The following is a 24267-nucleotide window of genomic DNA, read 5'->3' as shown; positions in this document are numbered from 1 at the left end:
CTCGCAGGCTACTAGATCAAAGAATAAAAGGACAGAAAAAAAGCAGAGTTGCCACTTAGACTATTTTTTCCTTTAGCCTATTACATTATTTTCATTTAATCTATTACATCTTAACGGATATTGGAAACTTAATAAGACAGAAAGAAATTCAAAATCTAGGAGAATACAATTATATCTATTTTAATTCAATCCAATGTAATTCATTTCAAATTGTTATATATATTAGACTTAATTAAGTAATGTGGTGTACTAGGAGAAAGTACATTAAACATTCTCCCCGGCTTGGGCGAGAAGACCAATTAAGGGTGGTCCAAGACTTCACTGAGTCGTTTGAGGGTTCTTATGGCAATCCGGAGAATGTGTACTGGGAGAGATCTAGGTATTCGTTGCCGTCCGGCTAATCGTATTTCTCTCATTCGTTCCTCTCGAACTTGTCGCCTAGCTTCGATACGATTGATTTCGTCTCTCAAATCTTCCTGTCTGTTCTGTGGCGCAAAATGGTACCCGGGCTCATGATGATTGCGACCTCGCTCGATGTCGTCTAAGCTTACCCTCGGTATGGGATGTATATGTAGAAGCGAATGGTGTTCGTCGTTGCATATTTTACACCCGCTTTGAGAAGTACACTCGTATGTCCTATGTGAACGCGCCAGGCAATTGAAACAATATCCTAGGCGTCGTACTTCCCGTCGGCGAGCACCAACATCTAGGTCCAAAAAACGGCGACAGAATCGTAAGGAGTGATAGCGCTCACACACTAAGCATTTGTGGAGGTCGGGGTTTCGAGGAGCCCTGTGGATATAAATGGAAAAAAAAATTGAGTATACCTATGACTAAAGCTAGCAGAAACAAATCATATTCCTGAGAGGAGAATTTTGAGGAGAACCAGCATAAACTAGTAGAGACTGGTGGAAGAGAAGAGAATATTTAGAGAAAAAACGATAGGTGTCAGGTTGAAGAGGAGGTCAACGGAAATACTTTATGAGAAGTTTGTATACTTTTGAAAAATTATTGCGATGCTGAGGATTCATTGGATTTTATGGGCGGTTCGTAGAAAAGAGGGCATATTTTTGTTATATCTCTGGTAATGGAGCCATTACTTGTGCGTATATCGACCACCCGAATAAGGCCATCACGTCCCTGATGCACAGCTTTAATACGGCCTAGTTTCCATTCGCACGGTGGTATTTGATCATCCTTGATTACAACGAGTTGGTGGATTTTTAAATTCTCAGTTGGGTAGTGCCATTTATATCGTTGTTGCAATTCCTTTAAGTATTCATCCTTCCAACGACGAGCAAATTCGTGCTGTTGTGATTTCAGTTTATCCCAACGATCAGTGTATGACAAATTATCTTGCACAGTTTCTGGAGTGGCTACGAGAGGAGCACCTCGAAGAAAATGACCGGGTGTCAAAGCAAGCATCTCGAAAGGATCGTCAGTCATGGAAGATAGCGGGCGTGAGTTTAAAACGGCTTCAATTCTTGTAAGTAGCGTCGCAAATTCTTCGAATGTATATTTGTGATTCTGGGCAACTTTGCGGAAATGAATTTTGAAAGATTTTACCCCGGCTTCCCACAACCCTCCCATATGTGGGGCATTTGGGGGAATGAAAGACCATTCAAAACCGTATATTTCGTATTTCCTGGCGATATCCTTCGCGGCGGAATTTAGGAATGCTTTAAATTCATACCTTAGTTTCCTTTCAGCACCGATAAAATTTGTTCCGTTGTCAGACATTATTTTCGACGGAAGACCTCTTCTTCCTACAAATCGGATAAACGCAGCGAGAAAAGATTCGGAGGAGAGGCTAGAACACAATTCCAAATGGATGGCTTTTGTACTAAAGCAGACGAAAACGCATACGTAACCCTTCTGATAGATAGCTTGTCTGAGGTTCGAGGCTTTTATAGTGAAAGGTCCTGCAAAATCTAAACCGGTAATAGTAAACGGAAGTGAAAATGAGCTTCGTTCCTGGGGAAGTGCGCTCATTTGTTGGGATAGGAGTTTCCGTTTGTAGATAGTACAAGTTTTACAAGACCGTATACATTTTTTGATCGCTGACCTTAGTCTAGACACGTAGTATTCCTCTCGCACAGATCGCATCAATAAATTGTTTTCTGCGTGCAACAAAGTCAGGTGAAGATACGCAATGTACAATTGACAGAATCGAGATTTAACTGGCAAGATTATGGGGTGACGTTCGCTAAATCGTAAATTCGAATTAGCTATTCGCCCATTTATACGCATAATACCGCTGGGATCAAGATAGGGGTTCATTGAATAAAGTGAGCTTTTGCGATGAACTTGTTTAGACAATGTTAGAGTATTATATTCATGGGGATAATATTTCCGTTGTGTGACACGAATGAGCAAGTCTCTAGTCTCTTTAAATTCCTCGTGAGAGATTGTTAACGAGGAGGAGACTATTTGTCGTCGTGATGATTTGTAAAATCGCACTACATAAGTGATAACTCGTAAAGCGTGAGCCCAGCATGAAAACCTATTCAACATATCATCGCTGCTGTCACTTAAGTGAAATGTCTCAACCTTTCGAACTTCTGGCGGATTTTCAACGAAGACAACAGATTTCGGCCAGTTTTCGGGAGGTTCAATAAGCCACTCCGGGCCGTGCCACCAAAGTGAGTTGTTCATAAGTTCCGTTGGAGAACAACCACGCGAACCCAGATCTGCCGGGTTTTCGTTAGAACGTATATGACGCCACGAGCGGTTTCCTATATTTCGTAATATTTTAGCTATGCGATTGGCTACAAAAGTTTTCCATGTGTGTGGAGGTTTTCCTAACCAACCCAAAGCAATAGAAGAATCGCACCAAAGAAATAATTCAACTTTGTTCAGGGAAATGTCTCTGAGAACATGTTTAATCAACTGAGAGAGAAGGACAGCACCACAAAGTTCTAACCGGGGTAAGCTGAGCGGATCAATGGGGGCTACCTTGGTCTTAGACACCAAGAGATTACTTAATACTGACTCTCCTGTGTCTACACGTAGGTACAGTGCAGCGCAATATGCCTTCTCAGAGGCATCACAAAATCCGTGAACCTGAGTTTTGAATTTGGGGGAGAAATGTAACCATCGAGGTATTTTTATTTGAGAGGTGTAATGAAGAGATTCTAAGAATTGATTCCATTTTAACAATGTATTCGGTTTTACATTCTCGTCCCATCCTGTGCCCTCTAACCACAAATGTTGTAGTAGAATTTTGGCCTGAATCACAATGGGAGAGATCCAACCAGCAGGATCAAATAATTTGGACACCGCAGATAAAATTTGTCGTTTTGTAGCGGATTGTGTGATTCTCGGGGGATCAATTTTGTAAGAAAAACCATCTTCGAGAGCATTCCATTGGACGCCCAAGGTTTTTGTTCCACTGGTTTCATAAAACTTGAGAAATTTTGAATCCAAAACTCTATCCTCGGCGACGGAATTGAGAATCTCCGCATTATTTGAAGTGATTTTCTTGAGTTGGAAACCAGCAGAGCTTAGCATTTCAAGTAGTTGGGACAAGGATTCTATCGCAGATTCTGGATCGTGAGCTCCAGAAAGTACATCATCCACATACATCTCGTTCCTAATGATTTGGGCGGCACGGGGATAAGAATCTTCTGAATCCTGAGCAAGTTGGATTAAGGTTCTTATAGCCAAATAGGGAGCACAATTCACTCCAAATGTCACTGTTCTAAGAGCATAATCTTTGATAGCACTTGTGGGTGAAGGACGGAAGAGTATTCGTTGGAAATGAGTGTCGTCGTCGTGGACTAATATTTGGCGATACATCTTCTCGATGTCGCCGTTAAAGACATACTTGAAAAGTCGCCATCTGAGGATAAGGGTCATTAGGTCAGATTGAAGGGTGGGGCCAACATGGAGAACATCGTTGAGTGATGTACCAGAAGTGGTTCGCTTTGAGGCGTTGAAGACTACTCGAACTTTTGTACTGACACTTTGTGGTTTGAGAACAGCATGATGGGGCAGATAAAAGGATCCAAACGAGCCATTAAGAGACGTTTCCTTCGAAGTAGTGGGTCTCATTTGATCAAGATCCAGATATTCTCTAAGGACATTGTGATAAGTCTGACAAAGTTCAGGTTTGTTCTGAATGGATTGCTCCATCCGAGCGTATTGGATGAATGCCTGAGTTCGAGAATGACCCAGAGGGGATCGGAATTGGTAGTCTTCCTTGAAAGGGAGACGAACAATGTATCGACCGTCCTGGTTCCGGACAGTGGTCTTAGTGTAAAGGGCTTCACAGAGTTTATCAGAAGGAGAAAGCGCCTTTTCTTCCGGGACCTCTTCTTGCTCCCAAAACAAACGCAGCTGTTTGCTGACGGGGTCATCAGTAACATCTGTTACTTGAATGGAAAAGGAAGAAACAGACCGAGTATCGACTGGTCCACTAATTACCCAACCAAATATAGTCGCCTGAGCCAGAAGGGAATTACAAATATTCCTTACTCCATGAAGAAGTATCTGAGGGAGGATATTACTTCCTAAGAGCAAATCCACATGACCCGGGCGGTGAAATTGTGGGTCCGCCAAATCTAATTCTTGAACGTCAGAAACGTTAATTTTTTCTTTGGGAACAAAGAAGTTCGGCAAAAGCCGAGTGATTTTGGGAACGACAATAGCTTGGGTGTCAATAATAAGATCATGAGATTGTGATAATAGGGAGAGGGAGCAAACATGACTGGAATTGGCAACAACTTGTCCACCAACACCGCGAATCTCAAAATTCTTGCTTTCAGTAGGAAGAGAAATTCTCTGCTGAAGACTTCGAGAAATGAAAGTTTTCTCTGATCCTTGATCGAGAAAAGCACGGGCTTTAAATGTGTCTCCTCTGTGTTTAATGGTAACAATTGCCGTGGGTAACAAAGTGTTTTCTCTAGAGGAAGTCTCATTAGGAGAGGAAAAGTGTGCAGAAGTCTGCAAAACAGTAGCATTACCGGGTGAGCTAAATGTTTGGAACGAAGAGGTTTCAACTTGGTCTGCATCCGCTGACGCTGTTGTAAAATTCAACGTCGAAGACTGGGGATGCATTTCTGAGCCGGCAGGATTAATCGAAACTCTACTCTTCGGAAAGTGCAAAAGAGTATGATGATTCCTTTTACATTCAAGACACACGAATTTACTCTTGCAGTCCTTTCGTACATGTCTATAGGAAAGACAATTGAGACATATATTGTTATCATTTACAAATCGGTTGCGAGATGGAGGGCTTAAATCTCTGAATTTAGTACAATCCTTGAGGGGGTGACTTAGGTCACAAAGCTTGCATTTGAGACTTGCATTGCCTTCGGTCTTGAAAGAGTTGACTTCGGCAGATCTCTTAGTGGGAAAAGATTTCGGACCGTGGATACTGTCAAGCCTCTCAACAATCTCGTATCGATTGGAGAGAAAACTGTCCATTTGGGACCATGTCGGAAGTTCTTTATGAGTATGGAGAGATTGTTCCCACAAAGACAAAGTTTGGTGCGGTAACTTACTCGAACATAAGTATACTAGAATTGGGTCCCAGTCTTCCGTAGAAATATCATGGGTCTTAAGGGCAGCGAGGCAATCGTTAATGGTTGACTGAATCCTTTGCAACGCTTCACCACTTTCTGACGAAATAGCTTTCAAGTTTAAGAGAATTTTTAATTGATTATCTACAAGTATCCTTTTGTTCTCATATCTTGCATGCAATGCTTCCCAAGCCAAAGCAAAGTTTTCACCGCATAACTGGTACTTCCTCACAATACCCGCAGCCTGACCGCTTACCTTGAGGCGAAGATGGTAAAGTTTTTGAACGGGAGTCAATTTGGGGTGATTGATATACACCGCGGTAAACATATCGCGAAAAGAAGGCCACTCCTCATACCCGCCTTGAAAATTCTCAGTATCGCATGGGGGGACCTTAATACAACTGAAGGATGAGTCTGAATTACCGAGTGGTAATGAAGCCTGAGACGGGTTAGGAGGAGCTATAAAAGTCTTCTGTGCGTCCATTATCTTTGCCTTACACGTGTGAAAAAGTAAGGTACAACTTCTGTACTTTTCCTTGGCAGCGGTTATGAATTCATCGGTGAATTTTCCCCCCTTAGTGGTGAAAATCTTTTTATAGGATGTTTGGACATTTGCCCACCTTTCATGTAAATCTTGAGAGGCCACTGTTAAAGAGGAGTCGGTATGATCCGTTTCTGGTCTCTCATCGAAGTCGGTACAAAACATGACCAGATCATCGGAAAAGAAAATAAAGTCTACCTGTAAGTCGTCCATTCTGGGAGCGGATCCGTGGAAGAGAGACAGAAGAGACACAGTGTCAAGAGAAAATATATGCAGGTGAGAGTAAAGCAAAAGATTGCAACTTCACGATAAAACAAATACTCAGTCTTTCAAAAGTAAAACTCGAGGAAAAAGAGAAGATGCGGGGCCACGTTAATTCTTTTCGAGGGAATGAATCGTAGCGTGAAATAGTAGACGGAGTATATCCGTGGTAATATCTCTTGGGACTCGAACCGTTACACAACCAAAAAAGAAATCAGAACGCACCAGGGTTTCCGAGGATTGATTTCGTTGCAGGCTACCGAAATGAGACATTGACTAGAGCAGGCGACCTAAAACCGGCAACTGGTACCAACCTTTGAGTCTGTTTCAACCTCACAAGCCATTTGAAGCCATGACACAAGCAAGCAAGTTTGAGCGCTGACCCCAGGACTGAAATTTTAGGCCTTATAGCGAGCAATGTTCAATTGGGTAGTCGTTAACTTGTCGTTCACCCAGCCAACCCGAGAGAGCAAACTTAACTTTGTTTAGCAGAGTTATAGAGACAAAATCTTGAGAGAAAAAAATATAGAAATAAATTGACGAGAAAATTTCGTATAGAAATAAAATCCTGCAGAGACTTCCGCTTCTGAGACGAATCTCTATGGAAATCTAATTCCCACAGTACGCTCTTTAAAAAATGGAATCTCGAGAACACTTTCCCCAGGAATTAAAAAGGCTGAGAAACTCTTTCTATGGGAATGAGAACAAGAGAAAACTTTCCGTAGAAATAAAATTTTGAGACAATTTCCTATGGAACCAAACCATGAGAAAGCTTTCTATAGAAATAAAATTTTGTGGAAATTTTCGATAGAAGTAAAAATCTTGAGAAGATTTTCTATAGCAATACTATTCCGAGAACCTTTTTATAAAGATAAAATTTCGAGACAGTTTTAGAAAAATTTCTACAGAAATGAAAACATGAGAAAACTTTCTATATAAAAAAAAAAAAACTGAGACAATTTTTCTATGGAAACAAACCATGAGAAAACTTTTTATAGAAATAAACGCTGAGAAAAAAAACAATCTATAGAAATAAAAATTCTTAGAAATTTTTCTACAGCAATGAAAATAGAGCAAACTTTCTATGAAAATAAAATTTTGAGAACATTTTCTAGAGAAATACAATCTTGAGAAATCTTTCTGAAAAATTTGAGAAAATTTTTCATAGAAATATAATTCTGAAAAAATTTTCTATCGCAATAAAATTTTGAGAAAAAAAAAAAACGGGCAACTCTGAGAAAATTCTCTATCGAAACAAACTTTTGCGACAATTTTTTATGAAAATAAAAGAGTTTTCAAAAAACTTTCTATCTATATTTCCATAGAGATACAATTTTTGAGAACTAAATTCTTGAGAGATAAAATTTTTGAGAAAATTTTATATATAAATACAATTTTCGGGTAAAATCTTTATAAAATAGACATTTGAGAAGACTCTTTGTAGGAATAAAATCTTGAGAAAATTTTCTATAGAAATTGAAATTTGAGAAAATTTCTGTAGGAAAAAAAAAAAAAAATAATTCCGAGATCACCAAAGGCAAATGTAAGCACGAAAAAACCACAACTTATCCATTAATGTAATTCGAATAAGTCCTTAAATTGAAAATCGTACTGTGACAGCACATGTGACGTGTGAAATAGCCATTAATTAATTAATTCAATTCAGCACGAGCTCAAAATTTCTTCGTAGCTAAGGCTTGTATCACAATATGTCGAAGCTCTTAGAGTACGGTACAATCATAACAGTTTCAACATATGTCCGAGATAACAGTCTCAACATATGCCCATAAACATAAATAAAATAAAATGAGTAATAACTAAGCACCACATTTGTAGATAACCATCTTAACGAATTATTAGAATCACCAGGTACGGCTTTTAATTCCAACGAGAGGTGGCGCCACTATTTGTAACGAGATGGGCATATATATGACACATCAACGGAGTCTGTGCGACTCGTGGTTTCTGGTAACGAAACCCAATAAACTGTTCCAATAAGACCGTATTGAATCCGTTCATATATGGTTGCCCCTGGCAACTAGTTCTCGTCTCTTACTCAAAATAGTACAAGAGTTCGGTAGCGTTATGACTTTGTAATTTCTGTTACATTATTTTTGGATGAGATTCAATGTTATAATTCATTTATCGAATGTTGTCGAGAGTAATAGTATAAAGTTCAAAATTTGATGTAGATTAGTGTTACTGATTACAATTCTAACGTTGATGGTGGTATAGGCGGCTGTTAGGAGCGCAAAGCAATTTATGCTGGATCAATTAATTATTTAAAAAAGATCTCAGATAATTAGATTATTTTTCTGTTGCTCCCAATTTAGTAGCATATAAACAAAAAAAAACAAAAACATGTTATGGACTTGCTCCTTTACAGCAGCCTATATGTGTTTTCGTTACCGTGGTCATTACCCAATCTCCTTATAATACATCAAACCAGCTGTGGGGTTTTAGGTGTTTCGTTGGTGTCATTTGCGGTACAACAAAAAAAAAAAAGTGGCATACTCTTAGGAGCCTGCGATTAAAACAACCACTGGGAGATTGTAACGAAAACACTAATCTACTTTCTGAATAAAAATGGGCGGTGACTTACAGAATTTCCAAGAAATTGTACCAACTTTGCTGGACTACCGGTGCTGCTGTGGTCGCATCTGCCCTCAGTTGTCGAGATTATCTTGTGCCACTGCCGTTGAAAGAGAAACGCTCACAATGGTTGCTGTAGTTTTATACGTTCCATAAACCAAAACAAGTTTGCCCAAATGACTTACGGTGGCAAGAATCGTTGGCTTTCGTCCCTTGCCTGTTGAGCTGGTGGATGGTGGAGTTCAGCAAAATGTACACTTAGGGGATGAACATATAAACACCGCAGTTGATGACATAGGCAACGGTGGCTGCGGCGTATGCCGCTACTGTCGGTGTTCGTTGTATGGGTAAAAGTCGTAGTTATGCGGTGTTGCTTGTGCGAATCGCGGAGATGGCTACGTAGATGTTGACAGACGTTTGGTGACCAGTTGCGCCGCCGTATACAAGTCTATACTGGTAAGACGATTTTGCAGCGATGTCAGACACACCGGCGCATATGTCCTCTTCTATCAAAACAAAATCAAACTTATTCGTGGTCGAGCTGGTGATGGATGAAGATTCGTGATTTGGTTGTTACGGTTAATTCTGTTTTGTATGTTTCACACCTGGAAAAAAGATTTATTAGTACTTGGTATAGACTGGATATTTATATTTCTTTTCCCGGAGCAAATGACAAACAAATTCAATAAACCGTCCCACAACCATACATTGCAACCGAGAAACGCTTTTGTCGGTCGAGTCGGGTTGATTCGTGTTGGTTTCTCCTCCAGTATGCTATCTAGCAGCTGTTCAATTAGGGCTTTTGTAATGCTTTACTCTAAAGGAAATGAACTTACTGTTGATTTGGATGATTTTTCGTCGTGTTATACACAGGTTCCACTAACGACTCCTGGGGCCTAACCTCGAACTTAGTGGCTACCTTCAAGTGCAACGTGGAAACTTACTCGCGCCTGGCAAACTGCAACAAATATCTATTCTCTTAGTAGGAATATACCACCAGTTCGTCGTGAGGGACATGGGAGATATTTGCTTTTTCCTCGTCCACTTGTTAGGTTGTTAGGTGATGGTGGTAAAAAGTATGGCCCAATTCTTCTTGCAAGTACCACACGACGGTTTGGTTACTGACGTCCCCTGAATCGTACTGCTGAAAACTAAAGGTTGGATTTGATGCAGTCCGACGGCGCCGTATAAAACAAACCTTGGACACACGTGCAGGGTGGTTACGTAACGTTACCCCTGGTAGATGCCTCCAATCCTTACCAGAAATGTTAAATCTGTCGTTGTACGCCCAACGCTATTTTCTTCATTTAACTCGTACGGATTGATACTCCCTTCGTACGGATTACTATCAACTTTTCTGCGTTCGCTCACTGTGCCTTTTAATAAACTTTACTGTCACGTCTCAAATCTCAATTAATTATTATTTTTTCCCCAGTACTACCAACATTGAAAATGTCAAGTTAGTTATTTTTTTTATTTTATGACAGCCTACCATAACCATTCACAATAGGGCACCTCAAAAGAACGTTGCCACTGTAAATTTGTGGGAATTATCCAAAACGGTCGGGTGAATAGAATTGCTCAAATAATTTAACTTGTTTTTTTTTTTTTAATTAAAGGACTGTAGCGATTAACCAATGGTTACAAGAGAGGTTCGAAGGACCATGTTGAATCGATTGAGGAATTAGAGATGTGAACTTAGGTTCATACGAGTTGGGTAAAAGCCAGAAAAGAGAGCGAAGGTGGAGATGGGTCTTTAAAGGCAAACGGGGACCTTAGGCTTCGATATGGTATTATTAAATCACTGTGACATTGAGCTCAGGCTCACTGGATAATCATGAACTCCACACAAGAACGGTTACTTACATATTTCGCTATCAAAAAATGATCAAAGTAAAAAACCACGGGAGGTTTGGAATTCGTTGTAGACTTTTATTATTTGATCGAGAGATGTGTCCCAGGCGACGGCTGGATAGAGAAAGAGAAGGTGGAAAGTGAGCTCGCAGGCTACTAGATCAAAGAATAAAAGGACAGAAAAAAAGCAGAGTTGCCACTTAGACTATTTTTTCCTTTAGCCTATTACATTATTTTCATTTAATCTATTACATCTTAACGGATATTGGAAACTTAATAAGACAGAAAGAAATTCAAAATCTAGGAGAATACAATTATATCTATTTTAATTCAATCCAATGTAATTCATTTCAAATTGTTATATATATTAGACTTAATTAAGTAATGTGGTGTACTAGGAGAAAGTACATTAAACAGTGAGATAATCATAAAATGTTAGATTTGATAAACTTTTGAATAGATATAAAAATAAGAGCATAGTTTTAGGCTGAAACAAAATTATAAATAGCTTCATTGTCAAGTCAAACCGCAATGATCAGTAAAATGAAAAGCTCTACTTGAAATCCTCAAACAGCTGTTGAGTAAACGTCAAAACAAAAAGCCAGATAACATATTGGCTAAAAAGTGAACTTATTGGTGGTGTGTGTTGTTTATTTAAATTTAATAAAAAAAAAAAACAAGGTATGTTTAATAAAATTAAATGATAAAATAGACAATTGAGTGATACTGAATTTCATGGTGAAGGCTTATAATTAGATGTGTGAAATAAAAACCCATGAATGGAACAAAGAGTTAAGTTGACTTCCACATAGAGGCAAACAAGTAAGACATGAGCAAATCAGCCGAAAAAGTGTAAATTGTGCAGTGTTACCATCTTGGGCTGATCAAACCTACACCCTCAAAAAAAATCGCTTCTTTAACATATGTTCCAAACATATTTTGCAGGAAGCACATATATTATTGCATACTGCCGAAACATTAATATGTTTGTTTTATGTGAACATATTATATGTTTGGAAGCATTTTGAGCCAAAAATATTATATGCTTGGAAGAATTTTTCCCAAACACGATTGTGCTCATTCCCTAACATACTCGTAATTTTCACTTCCACGAAATTTTTTAGTTATTGGCACCTTTCTCTGTAATACAAATAATGTTGAAGAAATTATTCACTTTTATAAATTTTTTAAATTTTACCTTTCGCCTGCACGGAGAATCGAACCGAGGACCATACAGTTTGTAAGCCAACACACTATCCACTGGGCTACGTAGCTGTTATAGTCACCAGTAGATAATTATCGTTTTAAGTTACATTTATATAGCATAGTTTGCAGCGCCCACGAGCCCATGCAAACATAACATTATTTAACATACATTTGTTTGCCACGTGGAGCAGTGGTTAGCATGTCTGCCTTGCATGCAAAGGGTCGTGGGTTCAATCCCTGCTCCGACCGAACATTTTTTTTTGTTTTTTTTTTTTTTTTTATTTACACATTTATATTTATACTATATTAATTTTTTTAAATGAAACATCGAAATGTGCGTTATTAAAGATTTATAGTCAGTAACAGTGCTTGATATAAACGAAATTGAATGATTTTTGGATAAAATATTATTTTTTATTGCAAAAATAACAATCTTGTAATAAAAAACTGTTTTTGTACAAAACTTTAAAATTTGGAAGGAATTCAAAAACTATCAAATGAAGAACGTGGAGTCGAGTATAAACATACATACATAATTTTATAATATAAACATTAATTTATTTAGGAGTGAACAGTTTATTACTAGCATTTAACAACATCGCTCTAAAATTCCTTTTATTTTTCTTTAATAATTCATTTTAAAGAAAATAAACTTTTTAAATTGTTTTAGCTGTAAAAGTCGAACTTAATGCCCGCTTTTATATTTGATGGTGTCCGTCAACTCCTCGTGGACTACTTTTTAATAAAGAGAAACTAAACTTTGTTTTTTTACATTTTACTGTGTAATTTTTCACTATTTCCTCCTTATTTCATTTTACCGTCCCAACTCTGAAAAGAGTATAGTGCCCTTTCGTTATTTTTATGAAGACCCCTGATTTCTTTTAACGAACCAAGAAAAAAATAATGCCAAAATGATAAACAAAACACATGTCCACACATACATAAAATGCTGCTCTCAAGGCGAAAACATAAGCTGTTTGTTTTTCAAATGTCTATTCTCTTGGTTCAGAATGTATATTCTCTTTATTCAAATTAAATAATATTTAGACTTAAACATATCAAATTTTTGGCCTTATCATAAAACAGTTTTCCGAAACAACATACAAGCGGTTTCACAGAAATTGTTCTCTTTTGACTCTTTTGCTGTGTTATATTGATATCTTTCGTCAACTCTCCCGGTTTCCATCTCTATTTCTCTCTATACTCTCTCTGTCGCTTTGAATAAAATATCACAACATATGTATGTTTAGTTGAAATTTGTAAATTTATATATGTTTGTATTCACACATATGATTTTTATGAAACATTCATGCCCCAAACATAATATATTCTAACATATTAACATAGATGTCCCAAACATTTAGTGTTAGTTTAGGAAAATTACATGTTCGCACTTAAATATATTGTGGTTTAAAATCGTGCCCGAAACACATTTTGTTTATATCGGAACATATGAAAAACATATTTTTCTAACAGTGTATATTCGAGGGAAACTCTTTAAATCCGTTGACACAAGCAGATTCCCTCGTTTGGAAAGAAGAAATTACAGTAATCCCTCGAAACGACGAAAACCGAATTAAACATTGCTCATACTTACTCCTAAGTCAATTTATGTATATACAGTAGTATATACACCCTCAAAAAAAATCGCTTCTTTAACATAGGTTCCAAACATATTTTGCAGGAAGCACATATATTATTGGATACTGCCGAAATATTAATATGTTTGTTTTATGTGAACATATTATATGTTTGGAAGCATTTTGAGCCCAAAAAATTATATGCTTGGAAGAATTTTCCCCAAAGAAGATTGTGATCATTCCCTCAAATAATTTTCACTTCCACGAAATTTTTAGTTCTTGGCACCTTTTTCTGTAATACAAATAATGTTGAAGAAATTATTAAATTTTATAATTTTTTTTTTTAATTTTACCTTTCGCCTGGGCGGAGAATCGAACCGAGGCCCATACAGTTTGTAAGCCAACACACTATCCACTGGGCTACGTAGTAGTTATAGTCACCAGTAGACAATTATCGTTACAAGTTACATTTATATAGCATACTTTGCAGCGCCCACGAGCCCATGCAAACATAACATTATTTAAAAGAAACATACATTTGTTGGCCACGTGGAGCAGTGGTTAGCATGTCTGCCTTGCATGCAAAGGGTCGTGGGTTCAATTCCTGCTCCGACCGAACCAATTTTTTTTTGCAATTTTGTCATTTATACTATATTAAGCTTTTATAATGAAACTTCGAAATGTGGGTTATTAAAAATTTACAGTCCCCACATACATAAAATTCTCCTCTCAAGGTGAAAACACATGCTGTTTTTTTTTCAAATCTCTATGCTCTTGGTTCCGAATGTCTATTCTCTTTACTCCGAATACTCATTCTAATATTCAAATTAAATAATATTTAGACTTAAGCATATAAAATTGTTGGCCTTATCATAAATCAGTTTTCCGAAACAACATACAACCGTTTCACAGAAATTGTAAACATATATATGTTTGCTCAAAATTGTAAATTTATATATGTTTACATTCACACATATTATTTTTATGAAACATTCATACCCCAAACATAATATATTTTAACATATTAACATATGTGTCCCAAACATTTAGTGTTAGTTTAGGAACATTACATGTTGGCACTTAAATATATTGTGTTTAAAAATTGTGTCCGAAACACATTTTGTTTATATCGGAACATATGAAAAACATATTTTTCTAACAGTGCAGTACGCTTCCCGAAGATAAATTTAAAGATTCTCTACCTATGTAGACTAGATCAGATTCTGAATTTATAAGAAACTGAATTTAGAGAAACCATAAACATATCGTGTAAATGATGAAATAAAGCGTTGATTTGAAATCTTAAATCTTTAGATTTTTACCGCTATTATTTAAATGTTTACGAGGAGTATAATCTGGAAATATTACTGTCAGTTTCAAGCAATTTTTATGATCAATGCACCTGCTATACCCTCAAGAACTGAAATCCTTATCAAATGGGCCGGTAAAAATAAATGCGGTCAAATTTCTGAAAATACCAGTATATTTACATTTTCGGGTAAATCGGATAAAAAATATGCTCCCTAGAAGCTCAAGGAGTTAATTCGGGAGATCGGTCTATATGGGGGCTTAATGGTCACAAAATACCTGTAGATTTCCAATTTCAGTCACATTGGACTGTAAATACAGTTTCTAGATGCCCAAGAAGTAAAATTGGGAAATAGGTTTATTTGGGGGCTATATATAATTATGGACCGATGTGGACCAATTTTTGCATGGTTGTTAGAGACCCTATATTAACACCATGTACCCTATATCAGCCGGATCAGATGAAATTTGCTTCTCTTAGAGGCTCCGCAAGCCAAATCTGGTGATCGGTTTATATGGGGGCTATATATAATTATGAACCGATGTGGATCAATTTTTGCATGGTTGTTAGAGACCATATAACAGGTTGGCTGATAAGTCCGCGATCTAACAAAGAAAAACACATTTTTTTGTCAAAATTCGTTTTTATTATTCAACATAGTTCCCTTCAAGAGCGATACAACGATTATAACGACCTTCCAATTTTTTGATACCATTTTGGTAGTACTCCTTCGGTTTTGCCTCAAAATAGGCCTCAGTTTCGGCGATCACCTTTTCATTACAGCCAAATTTTTTCCCTGCGAGTATCCTTTTGAGGTCTGAGAACAGAAGTCGCTGGTGGCCAGATCTGGAGAATACGGTGGGTGGGCAAGCAATTCGAAGCCCAATTCATGAATTTTTGCCATCGTTCTCAATGACTTGTGGCACGGTGCGTTGTCTTGGTGGAACAACACTTTTTTCTTCTTCATATGGGGCCGTTTTGCTGCGATTTCGACATTCGAACGCTCCAATAACGCCATATAATAGTCACTGTTAATGGTTTTTCCCTTCTCAAGATAATCGATAAAAATTATTCCATGCGCATCCCAAAAAACAGAGGCCATTACTTTGCCAGCGGACTTTTGAGTCTTTTCACGCTTCGGAGACGGTTCACCGGTCGCTGTCCACTCAGCCGACTGTCGATTGGACTCAGGAGTGTAGTGATGGAGCCATGTTTCATCCATTGTCACATATCGACGGAAAAACTCGGGTGTATTACGAGTTAACAGCTGCAAACACCGCTCAGAATCATCAACACGTTGTTATTTTTGGTCAAATGTGAGCTCGCGCGGCACCCATTTTGCACAGAGCTTCCGCATATCCAAATATTGATGAATGATATAACCAACACGTTCCTTTGATATCTTTAAGGCCTCTGCTATCTCGATCAACTTCATTTTACGGTCATTCAAAATCATTTTGTGGATTTTTTTGATGTTTTCGCCGGTAAACACCTCTTTCGGGAGTCCACTGCGTTCACCGTCCTCCGTGCTCATTTTACCACGCTTGAATTTTGCATACCAATCAATTATTGTTGATTTCCTTGGGGCATAGTCCGGAAACTCATTATCAAGCCAAGTTATTGCTTTCACCGTATTTTTTCCCTTCAGAAAACAGTAGTTTATCAAAACACGAAATTCCTTTTTTTCCATTTTTTTCACAATAAAAAAAGTTGCTTCACAAAAGACGCCCTATCTCACAAACTAATTGACTTACTGACGTCAAATTTTGACACGAATCATTTGAAGGTTGGTACTATATAACAAGTAAGAAAAGTCTAAAGTCGGGCGGGGCCGACTATACTATACCCTGCACCACTTTGTAGATCTAAATTTTCGAAAACGTATCACATCCGTCAAATGTGTTGGGGGCTATATATAAAGGTTTGTCCCAAATACATACATTTAAATACCACTCGATCTGGACAGAATTTGATAGACTTCTACAAATCTATAGACTCAAAATTTAAGTCGGCTAATGCACTAGGATGGAACACAATGTTAGTAAAAAACCAGTAAGGAAAGTCTAAAGTCGGGCGGGGCCGACTATATTATACCCTCCACCACTTTATAGATCTAAATTTTCGATACCATATCACATCCGTCAAATGTGTTGGGGCTATATATAAAGGTTTGTCCCAAATACATACATTTAAATATCACTCGATCTGGACAGAATTTGATAGACTTCTACAAAATCTATAGACTCAAAATTTAAGTCGGCTAATGCACTAGGGTGGAACACAATGTTAGTAAAAACCAGTAAGGAAAGTCTAAAGTCGGGCGGGGCCGACTATATTATACCCTGCACCACTTTGTAGATCTAAATTTTCGATACCATATCCCATCCGTCAAATGTGTTGGGGGCTATATATAAAGGTTTGTCCCAAATACGTACATTTAAAAATCACACGATTTGGACAGAATTTGATAGACAAAATCAATAGACTTAAAATTTAAGTCGGCTAATGCACTAGGGTGGAACACAATTTTAGTAAAAAAAAAAATATGGGAAACATTTAAATCTGAAGCAATTTTAAGGAAACTTCGCAAAAGTTTATTTATGATTTATCGCTCGATATATATGTATTAGAAGTTTAGGAAAATTAGAGTCATTTTTACAACCTTTCGACTAAGCAGTGGCGATTTTACAAGGAAAATGTTGGTATTTTGACCATTTTTGTCGAAATCAGAAAAACATATATATGGGAGCTATATCTAAATCTGAACCGATTTCAACCAAATTTGGCGCGCATAGCAACAATGCTTATTCTCCTCCCTGTGCAAAATTTCAACTAAATCGGTGTTAAAAATTGGCCTCTGTGGACATATGAGTGTAAATCGGGCGAAAGCTATATATGGGAGATATATCTAAATCTGAACCGATTTCAACCAAATTTGGCACGCATAGCTACAATGCTAATTCTACTCTCTGTGCAAAATTTCAACTAAATCGGAGTTAAAAATTGGCCTCTGTGGTCATATGAGTGTAAATCGGGCGAAAGCTATATATGGGAGATATATCCAAATCTGAACCGATTTCAACCAAATTTGGCACGCATAGCTACAATGCTAATTCTACTCTCTGTGCAAAATTTCAACTAAATCGGAGTTAAAAATTGGCCTCTGTGGTCATATGAGTGTAAATCGGGCGAAAGCTATATATGGGAGCCATATCTAAATCTGAACCGATTTTGCTGATATTTTGCAAGTTTTTCGAGACTCATAAAATATTCGGATGTACGGAATTTGAGGAAGATCGGTTGATATACACGCCAATTATGACCAGATCGGTGACAAATATATATGGCAGCTATATCTAAATCTGAACCGATTTTTTCCAAAATCAATAGGGATCGTCTTTTAGCCGAAACAGGACCCTGTACCAAATTTTAGGACAATCGGACTAAAACTGCGAGCTGTACTTTGCACACAAAAATACATCAACAGACAGACAGACGGACAGACAGACAGACGGACATCGCTAAATCGACTCAGAATTTAATTCTAAGCCGATCCGTATACTAAAAGGTTGGTCTATGATTACTCCTTCTTGGCGTTACATACAAATGCACAAACTTATTATACCCTGTACCACAGTAGTGGTGAAGGGTATAAAAAATATGGGAAACATTTAAATCTGAAGCAATTTTAAGGAAACTTCGCAAAAGTTTATTTATGATTTATCGCTCGATATATATGTATTAGAACTTTAGGAAAATTAGAGTCATTTTTACAACCTTTCGACTAAGCAGTGGCGATTTTACAAGGAAAATGTTGGTATTTTGACCATTTTTGACGAAATCAGAAAAACATATATATGGGAGCTATATCTAAATCTGAACCGATTTCAACCAAATTTGGCGCGCATAGCAACAATGCTTATTCTCCTCCCTGTGCAAAATTTCAACTAAATCGGTGTTAAAAATTGGCCTCTGTGGACATATGAGTGTAAATCGGGCGAAAGCTATGTATGGGAGATATATCTAAATCTGAACCGATTTCAACCAAATTTGGTACACATAGTAACAATGCTAATTCTACTCTCTGTGCAAAATTTCAACTAAATCGGAGTTAAAAATTGGCCTCTGTGGTCATATGAGTGTAAATCGGGCGAAAGGTATATATGGGAGATATATCTAAATCTGAACCGATTTCAACCAAATTTGGCACGCATGGCTACAATGCTAATTCTACTCCCTGTGCAAAATTTCAACTAAATCGGAGTTAAAAATTGGTCTCTGTGGTCATATGAGTGTAAATCGGGCGAAAGCTATATATGGGAGCTATATCTAAATCTGAACCGATTTTGCTGATATTTTGCAAGTTTTTCGAGACTCATAAAATATTCGGATGTACGGAATTTGAGGAAGATCGGTTGATATACACGCCAATTATGACCAGATCGGTGACAAATATATATGGCAGCTATATCTAAATCTGAACCGATTTTTTTCAAAATCAATAGGGATCGTCTTTGAGCCGAAACAGGACCCTATACCAAATTTTAGGACAATCGGACTAAAACTGCGAGCTGTACTTTGCACACAAAAATACATCAACAGACAGACAGACAGACAGACGGACAGACAGACAGACAGACGGACATCGCTAAATCGACTCAGAATTTAATTCTAAGACGATCGGTATACTAAACGATGGGTCTCAGACTTTTCCTTCTTGGCGTTACATACAAATGCACAAACTTATTATACCCTGTACCACAGTAGTGGTGAAGGGTATAAAAATAATATGCATTTAATACTAGCGACGCCATCTATGTGTCAGACCGGGGACTCATCAGGCAAACTGTTACTAACACCATGTACCAAATTTCAGTCGGAACGGATGCAATTTGCTTCTCTTAGAGGCTCCGCAAGCCAAATCGGGGGAACGGTTTATATGGGGGCTATATGTAATTATAAAACGATGTGGACCAATTTTTGCATGGTTGTTAGAGACCATATACTAACACCATGTACCACATTGCTCTAAGAGAAGCATTTCGATGTGTTACAAATTTCAAGCAGATCGGATGAATTTTGCTTCTCCAAAAGGCACCGGAGGTCAAACCTGGGGATCGGTTTATATGGGAGCTATATATAATTATGGACTGAAAGGAACCAATTCCTGCATGGTTGTTGGATACCATATACTGACATCATGTACCAAATTTCAACCGAATGGGAAGAATTTTGGTCTTCCAAGAGGCTCCGGAGGTCAAATCTGGAGATCGGTTTTTATGGGGGCTATATATAATTATGGACCGATATGAACCAATTTTTGCATGGTCATTAGAGATCATATACTGACATCATGTACCAAATTTCAGCCGGATCGGATGAATTTTGCTTCTTCAAGAGGCTCAGGAGGTCAAATCTGGGGATCGGTTTATATGGGGGCTATATATAATTTTGAACCGATATGGACCAATTTTTGAATGGTTGTTAGAGACCAAGAGGCTCCGGAGGTCAAATCTGGAGATCGGTTTTTATGGGGGCTATATATAATTATGGACCGATATGAACCAATTTTTGCATGGTCATTAGAGATCATATACTGACATCATGTACCAAATTTCAGCCGGATCGGATGAATTTTGCTTCTTCAAGAGGCTCAGGAGGTCAAATCTGGGGATCGGTTTATATGGGGGCTATATATAATTTTGAACCGATATGGACCAATTTTTGAATGGTTGTTAGAGACCATATACTAACACCACGTACCAAATTTCAACCGGATCGGATGAAAAAAGACTGGAAGGAGGGAAAGAGAGTTGCATGAAAGTGGCCACTTACCGAATTTGGCTTTCTCCCATGAGAAGGCATCCAAATTGAGCAAATTGTGAAAAATCAAGTTTACTTGCCGATGGTAAAGGTGAGGGTCGCACTAATGGCCGGTGATCGCTCCCCACTCGTATACATCCATTGTGGGGTCAAAATAAATGCCGAACATTGGAGAGTAGGGTTAGCACTAAAAAATACAGAAAAGTCGATCATCTCAAGATGGCGCTTCGCCGGTCCCAAGTACCGCACATCCATTTTCGTGCTGCGTGTGACGGCTTTGGTATCCAATTCGAACAAATATAAACTGATTCAAAAAAGAATATCTCCTTAATATAGATTTCGGCTTAACTTCGAAGGTTATATGTTCGGATTTATTTGCTCTTAACAAAGAGCAATTTCGCGTGTCTACAATTTGGTTCATTTGTTTATGGATGTACGTACATTCTGACACCTATATTTAATAATACAAACAATATTTCAACACTCTTATCATAAACCTATTTTAAATTACGTCTTCTGACTCATATCGATTATTTTGTAGAAAGAAAGTTAACCCTCTTCTAACACATATAATCGATATTTTGAAAAGAAAAATATATTTACATGAATAAAATAATTAATAAATTTTATTCATTGTACTATTGCAGGCATTTCCCTATACGAGAGCGTGTTAATAAATAAACACAGTTGTTAAGCCCATATTGTAGTTATCGTGTCGATGTTCATGATACCATTCAAGCATTAATTAAATTGTTTTATATCATTGACTATATGTAACACAATAACTATTTATAGTCTTAACCCTACTGTTATTAATATGCATTAATTTTACCACGCTTAAAAAAGTATCCTATTGACACTCGGAAAAAAATATTTCTGGGCTCTCCTCACTGTGAATCTTGATTAAAGTTACTCTGTTAATTGATATGAGGGTTTCCCAGCAAAAAAAAGAAATTGAAGTTGTTCCACAAACATTTCTTTTTAGGAGCTTCCCGGGATCCTCCATCATATTTTTCCACTTCCGATGAAGTTTTTTGAACAATTAAATGTTGCAAAAAAATAATAGAAACATCTACAAAGTAAAAAAAAAAAACAATCTTTTCAAAAAATATTTGTTAAAAATTTCCGCTGATGACATGTGAACCTGCGTTCTTTATGTTTTCATTCATACTAATATAACACATCTCGAAAATTAGTTAGAATATTCATAAGCGTAGGAAGGCTTCTGGGGAGGGGGCTTAGACCCCCCCAGGAAAAATTTTAGCCCCCCCAGAATTTGAAAACCTATTTACGATTTAACATTTTTCTAAAAATTAAACAAGTATATACAACCGCACAAAGTTCCGCTAAAGACTTTCATGCACAATCGAATTACTTTGGTTGTGGTAGCCAAAGATAATAAAAGAGGAAGATGGGAGATTGGCTACTGAGCACATCAAACCATTTACCACATTAGTTTAATACGCGTATACGACAAGTATTGACATAGCATTAAAATGCACATAAAAAGAAATTAAGAGCACGAAATAAATTTCCATGAAGGGGAAAATGTAATTTGTTTTGTTGTTGCCTAAAATTTATCATTGTTTCATTAAGAAAATTAAATTTTTCATTTAAAAAATAAAAACTAAAAACAACTAAAAGGTTACAAACATGTATTAAACTAATCTGGTAAATGCAACATTTGGTATGACGCAAGCCAATCTCCCATCTTCCTCTTTTATTATCTTTGGTGGTAGCAGTTGCCGATGGCAATGTTTGAAATCTGATATTTATAAAATAAATCTGTGGTTGAACTTTTGATTTAGTTGAATAACTAAAGCTCCTTTATTATTTTGTTTAGTCTGGTTTACTCAATTTAATTAAAAAATAGTAATAAATACAATTCTTTCATAAATTAATATTTTAATAATACTGCAAAAAAGCGTAGTCAAAAAAGAAGTGAAAATGTTCTTTTTGGGTCCGGAAGTGGTGCAAAATTGGCGGAGAAGCGATGAATGTAATATGAAATTGTCATAGAACGAATGCCCACCGTTTTAAACAGCCGTTGCAATGAATTTGCATCACTTCTTAAGGTGTTATCCGAAATCAGTGTTTTGAATGTGAATTAAAAAATTTTGTTATATTTTCCCAAATAATTAATTTTTATATTTTTTATGATTTTTAATGTATTCTAACGCTTGTTTGAAACGTTTTCCCTCGAATATTTTCAAAAATTTCTATAATGAATTTAGCATTTTTGTGGCAAAATTTGAATAATTTGTACCATTTTATTTATTCTTACTTTTTTTTTAAAGAAAACAAAAAATTACGCATTAAAATATGAAAAAAATGAAGTAAAAAACTTCCTGTGTAGTTAAAATAATTAACTTTTTTTTTGTGAGGACATTTTTGGAAGTGCTTTTAAAGTTGTGCCTTTAGAACAACTCCCATTTTTTTGCTGGGAAAAGTGTGGAACTACTTTTAGTTGCTTTATTATAAATTAATTGTCGAGTTATTTTGTGCCTATATTGTTATTCATTTTTATGAAATAAAACATTAATTGAACCTATAAGTTCAGTCTATACATTTTCAGCTAGGGGGGCTATAGCCCCCCCCCCCCCTAGGAAAATTGTCTAGCTACGCTAATGAGAATATTATGCCTTGGTGTCATATTACGATCATATCACAAACACTTGAATTGAGGTTTTGACGCTTCCTGTTCAATGGCGTTCGTGGCTGTGTGCTAGGGCGTTCCGTTATGGTGCCAACAAACCCAGGATCAGCCGCCGGTCGCATCGAAAAAGTTTTTCAAAAATTGTAAAAATTAGATAATTAGAAGAAAAAAGTGTAATACAAAATATTGATAAAAATAAAAAGTAAAAAATTTGCTTTTTAGTTTTTATACCCTCCACCATAGGATGGGGGGTATATTAACTTTGTCATTCCGTTCGTAACACATCGAAATATTGCTCTAAGACCCCATAAAGTATATATATTCTGGGTCGTGGTGAAATTCTGAGTCGATCTGAGCATGTCCGTCCGTCCGTCCGTCCGTCTGTTGAAATCACGCTAACTTCCGAACGAAACAAGCTATCGACTTGAAACTTGGCACAAGTAGTTGTTATTGATGTAGGTCGGATGGTATTGCAAATGGGCCATATCGGTCCACTTTTACGTATAGCCCCCATATAAACGGACCCCCAAATTTGGCTTGCGAGGCCTCTAAGAGAAGCAAATTTCATCCGATCCGGCTGAAATTTGGTACATGGTGTTAGTATATGGTCTCTAACACCCATGCAAAAATTGGTCCATATCGGTCCATAATTATATATAGCCCCCATATAAACGGACCCCCAAATTTGGCTTGCGAGGCCTCTAAGAGAAGCAAATTTCATCCGATCCAGCTGAAATTTGGTACATGGTGTTAGTATATGGTCTCTAACAACCATGCAAAAATTGGTCCACATCGGTCCATAATTATGGCTTGCGAGGCCTCTAAGAGAAGCAAATTTCATCCGATCCGGCTGAAATTTGGTACATGGTGTTAGTATATGGTCTCTAATAACCATGCAAAAATTGGTCCACATCGGTCCATAA

General features: G+C 37.1%; 2 long non-coding RNA genes across 2 annotated transcripts in view; one reads left to right on the top strand and one right to left on the bottom strand.

The window, feature by feature from the left end:
• Nucleotides 1–156: 156 nt before the first annotated feature.
• LOC142233916 (uncharacterized) lies at nt 157–10329 on the bottom strand. Its single transcript, XR_012721513.1, has 3 exons — nt 9753–10329; nt 8927–9521; nt 157–792 (listed from the first exon to the last, which is right to left on the bottom strand). It is a non-coding gene; the product is annotated as an uncharacterized LOC142233916 (long non-coding RNA).
• Nucleotides 10330–11370: 1041 nt separating this feature from the next.
• The window catches only part of LOC142236176 (uncharacterized), an 82312-nt gene continuing 69415 nt past the window's right edge, over nt 11371–24267 (top strand). Inside the window, exon 1 of the long non-coding RNA XR_012721926.1 lies at nt 11371–11451. This is a non-coding gene — a long non-coding RNA (uncharacterized LOC142236176). The remainder of the gene's footprint in view (nt 11452–24267) is intronic.

Source organism: Haematobia irritans, chromosome 4, assembly GCF_050003625.1.
Source record: "Haematobia irritans isolate KBUSLIRL chromosome 4, ASM5000362v1, whole genome shotgun sequence".
Classification (NCBI taxonomy): domain Eukaryota; kingdom Metazoa; phylum Arthropoda; class Insecta; order Diptera; family Muscidae; genus Haematobia; species Haematobia irritans.
This window is presented reverse-complemented; position numbering and strand designations above follow the sequence as displayed.